Here is a 14,025-nt window from a genome sequence, read left to right as displayed (position 1 = left end):
TACAAGCCATAGTTTGTGCCGTGCCGATCAAGGAACAGCACATTATTATTTCGCAAACGGCGGATCGGAACATTGAATGTCCCTTGTTCCAGTTATGATGGTATTATTTATTTTTTTATTTTATTTTATTTGGGAAATCAACAGTTCTAAATACATGTTTATAGTAAACAAACAGACATAGTGTATAAACTCAGAACTAATAACAGATTTTCACAAAGTATACAAAATTAGTAAAGAAAATATATTAACAATATTTTGAGTTTGTCCAAATTTTTGTAGACAAGGACTGGATTCAGCTCCCTGGGGAGCTGTTTATATTAACATATTACAACAGAGATGAAAAACATTTAAGAGAAATATTGTTGATAAATTACCTGGTCCATGAAGAAGTATAGAAATTGAAAAAATAACATTTTCAGGCGTTGCCTAGTATGTAGGTGAAATAATTCAATTAGATGAATCTGACCCGCATAAATAAAGGTTTCAGCTCTTTAACTTCACAAACATCAACAGATGAAAGAATTGAAGGAATATAGATGTTCAAATATAGGCAGAATGGTGAATGTTACACAGTGTGTAAAGTGGCCACTTAAACCAGCCATTGACAGGTCATAAGCCCTGTAGATGCCTAGACTTCTATATTACCTTCTCTTAAATGTTCTTCATCTCTGTTGTAATATGTGAAAATATATTAAATATTAAATAATTACATATAAGTTCATACATATAAAAATGTTATTTTCTTGTACTCGTAAATATTTTTCAATAATCAAAGATTTTTTAAAGATTTTTTTAAGAACAGTTTAATATCTATCTATTTATAGATTATTTATAGATTAGGTAGATTGCTACCAGGGTTGCATTCGAGGAGAATGCATTTGCAAAAAAATAGAAATATGTTGTTTTTTTGTAAATTAAAAAAGTTTGTTTTTGAATGTTTACAAACAGCATTTGTTTTTTGTGGAGCTCAATCAGATTCTTTCCTTAAATTCCTTATAATTTCTACCCATTTATTTCTTTTTATTAGATTTTTGGTAGCACTAAAATAATATTAAATTCAATACATTTTTAAAAATCGTATTCCTACATAAGTACACCACTTTGTTGGTGAGACGACCGGAGTTTGACGTTTGCAAATAGAATGCCATATTTGAAAAAAGATTTATTTTATGTTTTGGAATTCAACCATAAACAAGTATCCACTTAAATTCAATATTTTTTTAATATCAACAATTTTTAGTTTTGGAATTTAAGCACAAACAAGTACCTAGATGCAAAGTATTTTTCCAAGATGATAGCAGGCAAGCCAACGTTCGGGCAGGACAACGTCTGTTGGTTCCGCTAGTTTATATATATACATATATATATATATATATTTGGTGTTGATGTTTCACTGTTTCAGAAACCTTACAAATGGAATAAATTTACCTACAATGCAATATTGAACTAAAGAATATAAACGCCACGATTTCAAAAATAGATTTTAATAGTAAGTACATAATAAAAACAAAAATTCCTAATATAAGATGTTTTGCCCAAAATATTATTAGCGCCTTTAGATCTACTTATACATACGTTTGTGAAGCTTTTTTTTCCAAAATGAAACAGTAAAAATAAAAATAGGGCGTCAATAACAGACGTTGATCTGGAAAACCAGTTAAGGTGTGCAACTTCAACAATTGAAATAGAAGAAAAATTAAGTTGGCGAAACAAAACTCAATTCTCGCACTGAAAGAAGTGGTCATTGATAATTAGTTTTATTTTATATAAAATTTGCAATATTAGTTGATTTATGCGTCTTTATTAATAATTTTGATTGTTAAAATAGTTTATGACTATGCAAATACATTTTTCTGTTGGTTCAATGTGGGTTTTCTTTTCACATCTGTTTGTGGTATTATTTTTTTTTCCACAATTACTCTGATTGTGCCTTTAGATTACTTCTGCATTCATTTTTTTTCATAATACCAAATAAAAATCAATAAGTATGAAATTCGTTGTAGTAAAAAAATGTATGTGCGGCCCTTGGGAAAATTTAAGGGCGTCAATGCAGCCCAGGGTGCAATTTGGGTTGGCCAGGCCTGGCCTTTAATTACCCTTAAAAGACATACAAGAATAACAGCACAAGACGGAATATTCTAAAGTTCAGACTTTTGAATAAAAATAAAAATGTAGAAACATACTGTTCAATAATTCCCAATACATAATTTATAAAAATTAACAGATAAGTAACCCCCGTTAAAGCAAAATAAATTTAAAATCATAAAAGCACCAGTCATCTTACGTGCGTGCGTGCAATCCCCATCACTGTCAATGACCGACTGGATCTCACAGTGAGAAAAGTCTCACAAACACCAGCCACAGAACAGCGTCTCTGTCTTTCTTGTTATCAGTTCTATCTTCGTGCTTTCTTATATGCTGAATTGACGTCACATTCATTCTTCGCGTAGCAAGGTTAAATATTTTTTATATACAGTATAGTTATACAAATTTTGCTTTCCAAATCCGGTGTGAAAATGTCCATTTAAAGATTACGAAAAATAAAACTTAGTCATAAAAAAAAAAAAGAGAGAGATTTTTGAAGTCTAGTATCGTATGAAGACTAGTGTGCCATCACAGCCACATAAGAGATAAATTGAGTTAATAAATATCAAACGCAGGGATGACTGAAATAATCATATTTTTTTCTCTACTTTTTGAAGAAAAAAAATTATTTTTTTTGATTGGGTGGACATACTTATATTTATAAACTCAATTACTTCTCGGGTTTATTTATTTTTTACTATTTTGTATGTATTGTGTGTGTTTTCAACGAAAAGCTTTACTATCATCTCGATGTCTAGTTTTTGTTAACTATTTTTCAATATTGGATGTAATGAACGTTCGAAGTTGATTTTTACTATGTAATTTTAGGTAATATATAATCAGAAGCATTTGCTAAAATGATGTCTGTTTATTTATTTAATGGATCTTGAATAATTGTTCCGATCGTAACCTTGATTATTTGTAATCATAGGGCAGAGAAAATTATTCAGTCAATATTCAAATCAAGTCCTGTTTTTCAATGACAAATATTTATATGCTTACGGTATAAACACACCATTGATTTTAAAAAAACAGCAGTGTTTTTTCCACGTCCTTATAAACGATAAATCTTTAAGTAAAAAACAATATGTAAGACAACAGGCGCCGTGGCGCAGTTAGTAAGACAGCTAACTGTGAAACTTGCGTCGTGGGTTCGATTCCCGCCAGTGGCAAGAAAAAAATCAAGAAAGATTTTTCCTCAATTGGTCTGGGTGTTGTGGTATATTTCTATTTTCTACTTTCTGACAAGCCTCTCAAGGAGAGGCTTAGCGGGTTATTCCTTTTTTTTAATGTAAATTTATTTCAAACGTTATTGTCAAATGTGAACGGCTTTTATTTTGACATTACTTTGAAATAAGATATTAAAAATAATTCAGTTTCTTTGGTTTTATTAGAATAAACTGAGTAAGTTTTGTGGATTAAAAAAAAACTTTTACATTTACCTGCTATCATAAATATTAAGTCAAAATATCTTATTATTTTAGTGTATTTTGATGTCACTCAATGATAATTCAAATATTTTTCTAATCCCCAGTTTTTTTTGTGACGTCATTATAAGCTCTTCTTGTAGATCTTAGTTTTTCAACGAAATATACACTCACCCCCCTTTCCGAAATGGTCGTGTACAATCAATTATAAAAACACATTTTTTTGTTATGTTATGTTTTACCACAAAAAATATTTTACCGACTTGACTAAAAAAAAACAAATAATGTATTAGGCAAACGCAAAAAAAAACATTGAATAATCATTTTGTAATTAAGAAATTAATACAGTTTGCTACCGTGAAACCTACAGTGGAAATACTAACAAAATAACCGCCGTAAATAACATTATTTGTGAATTCTTTTCTTAAGCTAGGGTTTCCTAGGACAGCGGTGCCCGTATTTTAACGGCCGTAGTGAACGGTGATGCAGTGGACAGCCGTCGTAAAGGTGATTAGAGAGTGGTTTCCTAGGAAAACGGTGTTAAATGGTGTTGATAACACCGTTTTCCTAGAAAACCACACTCTAGTCACCTTTACGACGGCTGTCCATTGCATCACCGTTCACTACGGCCGTTAAAATACGGGCACCGCTGTCCTAGGAAACCCTAGCTTTACACATGAAACGCGATCCCACCCTATTGCCTTATAATCCCAACAGTATTTAGAAACGACACCACACGGCGTAATTCAGTTTGATGTGCGTAAGCGGTTTCTTGACTATTATAATCCTACGAATACATGTATTCGTTGTATTCGATTGGTAACTTGAATCTTCATTCCAATGTCTTTTCTAATGAATGAATTTCATTTTTAACACGTGCTACTGGGTACACAAATACAGGTTAACGTAATTAAAAACATAAACATCAACACACATTCATCCGTCACAGTTTGTAGCGACTTCCGCTGGAGTAAAATGCATCAGTTTTCAATGTTTTCATACTCAATACTCGATTCCTCAGTTGTGCTACAGCCATTGATAAGGCCAGCCGTGCGGGTAACCTCGCTTGTAGCTATTGGCGGGAGACCAAACGTCAAAAAGATTGCCGCGAAAATTAAAATTGAAACCGTTACGTCTTTAAATATCAATTTTCCATGGATTATGAAAGAAAAGTGTTGCTATTGCATTGTTTGATTATTTAGTGAGATTAAAATACTTTAATTGTAAGTACTTATTCTATTTAATAAAACCATAATTTTGGAAATATACAAATAGTAAATCGGAACAACCTTGAAATATGATTTAAAAGGCTGTCCTTAAATGAAAGATTTATTCCTTGATTAAATATAAAGATGATAAGTCAATTTATACTAAGTGTAATTATTGTTTTAATAAAACGTATGTTTTAATATGCCCTCTTGACTAAATTGACATTTATTTACCGATTAAAACAAATATATATATTAATCAAACATATAATACGTGAACAAGATATTATACTCCCAGGAGATATAAAAATAAATAAAAAAACTCCTTTGGGACGGTTCATAAAAATAAAATATTTTTGTGACAATATATAATTTTAGTTTTTCAAAAATAGTACGAAAACATTATGTAAGAAACACAAGACACAGTATTAATTATACTCTTATTATGAAAATTATACTAATAACTATCAAAAAGATTCCAGTAATCAATATGTCTCTTTTTTGGGTGAAAGCCTGTGTGTTGGATTTGTTCCGACGTTTCAGCTACCATTGCAGGAGCCATCTTCAGGGTAATCCAACGTGTGCGGTATCACCAAAAAATAGACATTGATAACAGTGACCGTGAAAACCTTCGCACCTAGATTCCTGTAATATTTTTAATTGCCACGCTTTTAGATTTACTATCCGACTTTTCGTTTTTTAGTTTAAAGGGCAGTTTATTAAATTGTGAACCGCCATTATTTTCAAATTATGCATAGTATATTTTAAACGATTTGTTATTTGGAGAAAATAGGGATATTTGGGTGAAAAGTGCGATTTCCGGGAAAAGTTTAAAGTCATATTACTCCATTTCAGTTATTTAATTGATTAGTATTTTTTGTTTTTAAAATACGAAGCATTTTCTTCTCTTGGAAAACTATTAGCAAACTGTTGGGTAAAATGGAATTCTTTTTTTTTAAAGGTCGAAGTTATCGCAATTTAACGGGGAAAATTTACTATTACATAACTTTGGTTGTAAATCTAATAAATATATATTTTAAAATAATTTATTCATTTAGAACTTCAAGAACAAAGAATAAGTACTTTGGCGGACTTATTGCTAAAAGCAATATCTTCCAGTCAACCGAAATTCTACCTTACCTTATTTCTACCGTATCACCAAGAAAAATCTTACATAGAATAGAAAATATTCTAAACAAATTTATAAAGTACCTAAAATACCAAACTAGTATTTTTTATGTATCAACTCTTGCTGCCTCTACCTACCATGGAATCACTTCTCTACAATACCGTAGAGTGTAAGCGGAACAACTACTGCTTCACAAAATTATATCAGGAATAGTTGACTGTGCAGAACTGCTTAGTTTAATAACAATACATGTGCCAGCCAGGATTTGTAGATGGTACCACCTGTTTTATGTACCAATAAGTAAAACATCGTATGTTAAAAATGCCTTTTTTTTGTAGGACTTTTTTAGTGTACAATACAAAATTTAAAGACATAGACTACAACAACATCACTCTGTCAGATTTAAAATTTATACTAAAAATGCATTATGTAACTTAGTAGACATTATAAAAATAAATAGGTACATCTCCCTTCCCCTCCTTATCCTCTTTTCAAGCATCCTTGTCGTAATCCCGCCCAATTTTACAATAACTAACTATACTTTTTTTTAAATAAAAATATTTTCTTTAATTATTGGAAAATATACACAAGTACATGAAAATAACATTTTTATATGGATGAACTTATATAATGTGTAATATATTTTCTTTACTAACTTTGTATACTTTGTGGAAATCTGTTATTGGTTCTGAGTTTATACACTATATATGTTCGTTTACTATAAATATGTATGTACAACTGTTGGTTTCCCAAATAAAATAAATTAAAATAGAGGGTTCATATTTTGTTTGTAAGCAAAAAATATATTTTGGAGTTATTTTATTCTTATTTAACGGTTAGGTATCCCCTATAACCTACGTTGGGTGAATAGGGATAAGCTATAGAGTAATTTAGAACGAGTTGTAACAAATAACAAATAAATACGAGTTTGCAAAAGACCCAGTCTTTATTGGCCTTATGAAAATAATAATAAATTGTTTTAAATAATAACGGATTTTTATTTAATTTTACAAGCCACTTTCGCTTTCTAATGTTTGTTATTATCTCAGAAAAATATGAAATTTCTTTTTAGATTATCTTGTTTACTAATTACGTTTAAAAAATATACGTTTTTTCTACAAAACAATAGATTTTTTTTTAAATCTGATGGATTCATTAGCTTTCGAACGATAACGTATATTTGTCGATAAACTATCATTTTTTGTCGTGCGGAAGTCAAAAGACGAGACATGGAATCAAACAAAAGATGTTTAAATGCTCCAATTCATAGTGCAGTATATTGAACCCTTAAGATAAAGTTTATTACTATTAATTAATTATCTACCTGTCATACATTATATTGTTATTCCTAGAGCTTTGTATACGGCAGGTAATTAAAACTGGTTTTCAGGTCAAAAAAAACAGATTGAAATGTGAGTAATTATTCACCTTTCTATTGTAAAACATGTTGTATTTAAATAAACAGGATTTTTCGTCATCCATTTTTTTTTTTATTCAATTTATTTTAGACGTATTTATTTATGATGGTTTTTATGTGATTAATGTTAAAAGCAACGACCAAAAGTCAAACATGTTTAATGTTAGCCAATATTAACATAATGCTTTTTAAAAAATAAAACTTTCATTTAAAGCTGAAGATATCTACTTGATTTATACGAGTAAGTGCTTTCTTCTGTTATATTATATTGAATTATAAAGTAAGCCTTTAAATAATATTACTTAGGGTAGGTATGTTGTAAAATACATATTTCTTCGAAACACTCTCTCAAAATATTATGTAGGTTCGTTTACGTATAATTATTATATAATGGTATTTGAATTACAACATATGTATTTGTTATAATACCAAAATGTGAGATTATTTTTAACCGTGAACTTAACCTTTCATTTGGTAGCACATAAATAAAACGCATTGAATCCTTTTTTTTTATTGACAATTATTTATGGAATTCCAATGTAATTGAAATGCTGAGACTGCTCTGAAATTACCCGTTTAAGGGTGAAAACATTAATTATTGTTAAAAAAAATATATATAACTTAAATAAAATAATTTATTGCCTTATTAAAACGAATTGATTTTAATCTATCTGTTTTTTTTTTAATGAATTTCTTACCGACTTTGCATTAATTGTATCACTTGAGAATGAATTTTACACTGTAACTTTTTTACAGAATATGAAACAGTACTTATAAAGATTAAATGAAAACGGAAATCAAAACACTTCAAACTTGTCCATGTACAGGTTACCATTTTCGATTTCCGTTAAAATTTTATAGCTCACAGTTAATTATTTTCATACATACGAAGATCAATCAAACTTAAGTCATTAAACCAAATCAAAGTCATTTATTGTAAAGCTAACCGTATATAGCCATTAATATTACATTTAGATCATTTAAGGTTGACCTCAACGGCTGCTTTTTATTTCCTTGGCACAAAGCATTTGAATTACAGGGGACCAATAACGTATATTCTACTATTGGGTTTTTATTCTATCAGTATCGAAAAGTAAAAGATGAGACGAGATATTTCAAGGTAGAAATTGCGCAGACGTGGTATCACAAATATCAATTTTAATTACACCTTACTAAATAAAAGTGAATTGTAAATTTACTCGAAGCTTTAATGTATTCTACTAGAATCCGGATATTTAGAATATGCCTTAGAAGGCTGCAAAGGACACGATAGTTTTGTGCTTAACATACATAATAATAGCGGGCTATTGCTATGAAGCAAATGTTTCAACCAACAGGTAGTAATTTGTTTGTATGGATATATTTATTTATTTTTACTTAGTACTTTTGAGCCAGATGGGTACATATTACGGTAAAATATTTTTATTATTTTGACAGGCGTCGTATTGCAGTTGGTTAAACTGCCAATTGTGAAAATAGCATCACGGGTTAACCATAAACAAAAGAAAACAAAAAAAATCTAGGAAATATTTTTTCTCAATTTGTTTGGGGTTGTGGTGAAATATAAGTCACTTCCTTCAATATTCCTCTAAAAAAATCCAATTTACGGTAAATGTTGACTATCATCTTGGCATTTTCAATTGTGTCCGCCATCGCTCTAAATAAAAAATTAAGTTATAGTCTTCTTACTTCACTGTGTTTCCCTTCAACTTTTCATTACAACATGATTCGGCCCATTTCGTACTTTTATTCTGGTACAAAATGTCGAAGATATTTATTTTTGGGTTTCTGTTGTTTTTATGTTGCTTTTTGTCGAATCGTATATTTGAAAATAAATAATAATTGCATGTAATGGAAGATATAAAGGACTGATAAAGATACGTGGTTAAAAACCTAAGGTGATAGTATAGTAATTTATTTAGAACATATGAGAAGGTATTGTTTTACATCCAGTGTTGTGAAAGAGACTGTAACCTTTTTGGGAATTGAACCCGGGACTTAATGTTTAAATATATTGAATATCTATATAACCGTGTCCACAAGGAATAAAAATTAAATTATGTAAACCAGAACCCTGGACGAGTGCTTTCGACTTGATGGGTACTCTTAGGTATCCCGAAAAGTAGATCAGGCCGCCTTGCGTTTCCATACAGTGTCTGATTTATTTGATTTGATTCTCGGAAAGGTCATCCTGCATTCATATACACGGTATACGTATTAGGATACGCTGCAGCGTACCGATGAAATGTTCTATGAATAGATGTGTTTTTTTTTTAATTTTATTCAATTTTTTTTGTTTTTTTTACAATAAACATGATAATAAAACAGAGTTTTAAAAAAATAAAGCATAATTACATATCAATGAAGTACATATTAAAAGAAAAATAGTAAACAAAAAAATCCCACAAAGGCATGGCCTGTTTGTGAGTATACAAGAGAATGTTAAAGAATTTTTGCTCCTGAAGTAAATAATGGACAGTTATAATAATTTTGTATAACATAAGAAAGAAAAAATAAAGTATTCTGTAAAAGATAATATGGCATTTTTTTTTATAGTAATTAAAAAAGGAAATAAAAAATATTTTTAAAAAACACAAAAATATTCCTTATTATTAAAGGGCAACAAAATAAATCATAGAAAAAAAGAATTCATATCTTTAGTCTGAATCCAGGATAGTGCATGTTTTTTAAAAGAAGGAAAATTTTGAAAGTTTGGAATCAATGAAATATTATCAGTAATATGATATGATAGATATCTTCACCCAATGGTGAACCATTGGGTGAAGATAGAGAAATAAGATGAATATAACAACAGCAAATGCAACACCAGAGCAGCAAATTCTCTGTTGAGAAGAGCAATCAGCATTTTCTCAAAATATAAGAAAATTAACAATTTGGACTTGTTCAACGACTCAGATCTCCGTTGCAAACGAAAACTGAGTCTCAACGATATTTATAATAATTAACATTTTTTATCTAAACTAAATACACTCACTTAACATACTTTTATTCCACATACCACACTCCAAACTCAGAAACAAACAAATAATATAATATGTATATTTGTTTAATTACATGTTGTAGTCCTTGTTAGAAACTATTGTATTGTATTATAAACGTATTTGGTGCGGTGTTAAGTCCATGTTTTTTGTAATATTTATATATATTATACCAACATCACTGTGCGCACAATAATATTTATAAATAAATAATAATAATAAAAATATAATATTATCCAGGCGTTTTTCACATAGAGCCTTACTCATAAACTCAGCTTAAAGTTACGCCTAATATAGTGATATAATTCGAATGGAAATACCGTCCTTATTCTACCACCATAATACGTATGGTATTCCCATCCGAATTATACCACTGTACTAAGGTGTAACTTTATACCAAGATTATGAGTATGGCCCTATTATGGAAAGCGTTTAATGATTTCTATTTAGTTAAGATAAAATTTACATAGTGATTTATGTATAATATTTATTATTCATTTACTGGTTTGCACAGGGAGCACTATATTGCAACAAAATACAGGTAAATACTGAAAGGTCGTTCAGTAACTGAACTCAAATTGGATCATTGACCTGTCCTGGAATGCAAATTTGTACATCGATTATTTTATTTGCATCAGCTATAAAGCAAAATACGATAGAAACACGAAAATGCAATTCAAACAATTTCATTTTACGAATATCTCTCTTTTGAAATCAACTGTAAATAATTTAAACAATGTAGGTTAGGTTGACATTCCTATTAGAATCATTATCGCCAGTGTCAAAAACTACGTTTAAGAGGCGAACGAAAAGAAAAGTGAAATCTCGGTATGTCCATACTCAATACAGATGTTCTTAAAATGCAAACATAGCGTCTATAACTCTCTTGAAGAACATAAATACATTAATTTTTCATCGCTTATCCGCCTAGTGGAGTAGCGATTAGCGTTGTGGCGCGTGTAGTGTAAAACTCAAAATCTGCCTTCATTTGCGACTGCACATTTTGCGTTAATGATTTACTATTTTAGTCATGTGTCGCATTGTAAACTCATGAGAGAATTTGGACTTTCTTGGTTTAAACAACTAAAATAAACCAGATTGAGGTCACTATGTTTTGGTCCTATCCTTTGATATAACTTTACAAACATCAACAGATGGAAGAATTAAAGGAATCAAGTTGTTTAAATATACCTAAGAAGAATGATAACTGTTTCACAAAGTGTAAAGTGGCCACTTAAACCAGCCATTGACAGGTCGTGAGCACCGTAGATGCCTAGACTTCTATATTCCCTTCTCTAAAATGTCCTTCGTAACTGTTGTAGTATGTTCATATCATTTGAATTATGTTTTCTTTTAATTATACTGGTATATAAAAATCCTAAATTATTTTATTGTTAATAAATTGACTGAATGGTCCGTGATTAAATAATTACATAATACTTACTTTTGACCTGACTTGGAAAAATCTGTTCGCATACATACATTGTTAATAGATTTAAATAAATGGATTTTATTAAGAAATAACACTACTCAATTGAACATCAGTATATAAATATGATCAAATGAAGTATAATAGTATGGTCCCCTCAATATAATCTATATATTAATCAAATTGAAAACATTCAAAAGAAATTTATAAGGAGCCTGGAATATCGTTTTGGTAACATTGAAAATGATTACGGCGCATCTTTGATCAATTTTAATATAGAATCACTACAAAAAAGGCGCCTTAGATATGATTTAATTTTTCTTTTCAAAATTCTCAATAACATAGTTGATTCGCCGTATCTTTTACAAAATATTGGTTTCCGTTGTCCTCTTCGCTATACTAGATTAAATTCCCTTTTTTATGTACCAACTTGTAAAAACAATTATACCTCGAATTCATTCATTAGACGTACCTGTAGAAATTATAACGGACTCAGTATTGATGTAGACATTTTTAACTGCACGTTGCATTTGTACAGAAAATTTCTTCATGGGGTCGATTATTTGGGATAGTTGCTGAATGTACATCTTGAGTGGTTTATGCTATGTATATGTGCCGCATGTAATGTATATGTTTGTGTATGTTTTATATGTGCGTTCATGTGTGTGCGTGGATGGCTCGGAGTGTACATTCGGTATTTTTTATTTATTTTAATTTATTACCTCCATGGAAAACGCAAATGTCAACAATTATCCTTTTTTCACTTAAAATTCTTATTTATTTTTTATTTTTTGTCACATTTAATGTTTATATCTTTTTAATTTATGAAAACTTAATTGGTCTTTTTATGTTAAAAAATTGTTGTTTTTAATACTGATTTTGTATGACTGTATGTTTTCTAAATAAAATAAAATAAAATAAAATAATTTAATAGCTGTGAGTACAGAATTAACTTTTTAAACTGAAATAGCCAGTCAAAAAATTATTGTCATCAGAGTAAATATTTCAAGTTCAAGGCACTGCACAGGACACAGTTACAATGTTTTGACACTTTACTCTTATTGGTTAATATTTAAACATAGACTAAACAATCCATAAACAGGCGATACTAAATAAAACATTTAAGTTTGTAAGTGAAAATTCTTGATGGAAGTTCATTGCAATTTATTATAGAAATAAAAGACGAGTGATACTTTAATCCACAAATTAGAGATATCCAGTGACCGGTTTTATCGCATTGGTTTATTTCATTAAAAATATACTTATTAACCACAAACAAACAGTCTATCAAATATAATAACCATAAACGAACCACAATTATACTATTATTTTATTATTATCTGTAAAATAAAATGGATTGCTTAAGGATTGCTTAAGATAGGATACAATGTTATGAATGTCAAAAGGAATTTCACTTCTACTGTGGCAATATGAAATAATTTAATTTTCATAAAATTTCTAGTTTAATCGTAACAACTGTATGTAGGTGCACTCTATGTAAAGCTGTTGAACCACTAAATATATTATCTGTAACTTCAGAAAATTGTGCGACACATAGGAACTCCGACTTTTTAAAAGAATCACTGAATAAGTCTCCAATAATAAACATTCTTTTAAAAATTTAAAATGGTTCGGTTGACAGCTTACCCACCACATACCGCACACCGCATCTGAGGACATAAGTCTCCTTGGCGGTGCCCACATACACGGAAAATTTGCTCGTTGTCAAACAAGAAAAGCTGCCCGAAGGAGCTCTCTAAAATCTGATAGCCTTAGCATCTTTGTGCCGAAAGAAAGTAATCCAGAAGTACATAATATGTACTTCATTGGATTGAGAAGAGAGGGAAGTGAATTTTTCACTGACTGGGATTAAATTGATTGGACATGATCAATTCGCCGAAATGATTACAAAACTTTTTAAAAGCCTTGAAATTCTTTTTAGAAGCCACCAGATCTGTATATCCGACAGGACCTATAACAGGGCCACGGATAGTAGCGAGAAGCTCCATTCGGTAATCATAGAGAAGGGGAAAGGGACAAGACCACAGGATGTGTTCAGAAGATTGGTTAGGATATCGCAGCAGCACGAAGGGGAGTCAACAATATTAAAAACAAATAATTTTTGATTAAATTTACCATGACCTGATAAAAACTGCGTAGTCCAGTGATCGGGGATAACCCAAGAAGATTCTAAGCGCTGGCGGATTGAAGGAAAAAAAAGAAAGGTAACCCTTCCTGAAGAGGAAGATTCCCATCGCGATTGCCAAGCATTAAGAAGAGCATTTAAAGTCATTTTTTTTATATTTGAGACATTCGTTCAGTTGGGAGTAG

General features: G+C 30.1%; 1 protein-coding gene across 1 annotated transcript in view; it reads left to right on the top strand.

The window, feature by feature from the left end:
* Nucleotides 1-4,260: 4,260 nt before the first annotated feature.
* The window catches only part of LOC148278748 (uncharacterized), a 61,147-nt gene continuing 51,382 nt past the window's right edge, over nt 4,261-14,025 (top strand). Inside the window, exon 1 of the mRNA XM_088230945.1 lies at nt 4,261-4,735. The gene's annotated coding sequence lies outside the window, so the exon portion shown is untranslated. The remainder of the gene's footprint in view (nt 4,736-14,025) is intronic.

Source organism: Micrasema longulum, unplaced genomic scaffold (assembly GCF_059751315.1).
Source record: "Micrasema longulum isolate JH-2025_06_02 unplaced genomic scaffold, ASM5975131v1 h1tg000831l, whole genome shotgun sequence".
In the NCBI taxonomy this organism is placed as follows: Eukaryota; Metazoa; Arthropoda; class Insecta; order Trichoptera; family Brachycentridae; genus Micrasema; species Micrasema longulum.
This window is presented reverse-complemented; position numbering and strand designations above follow the sequence as displayed.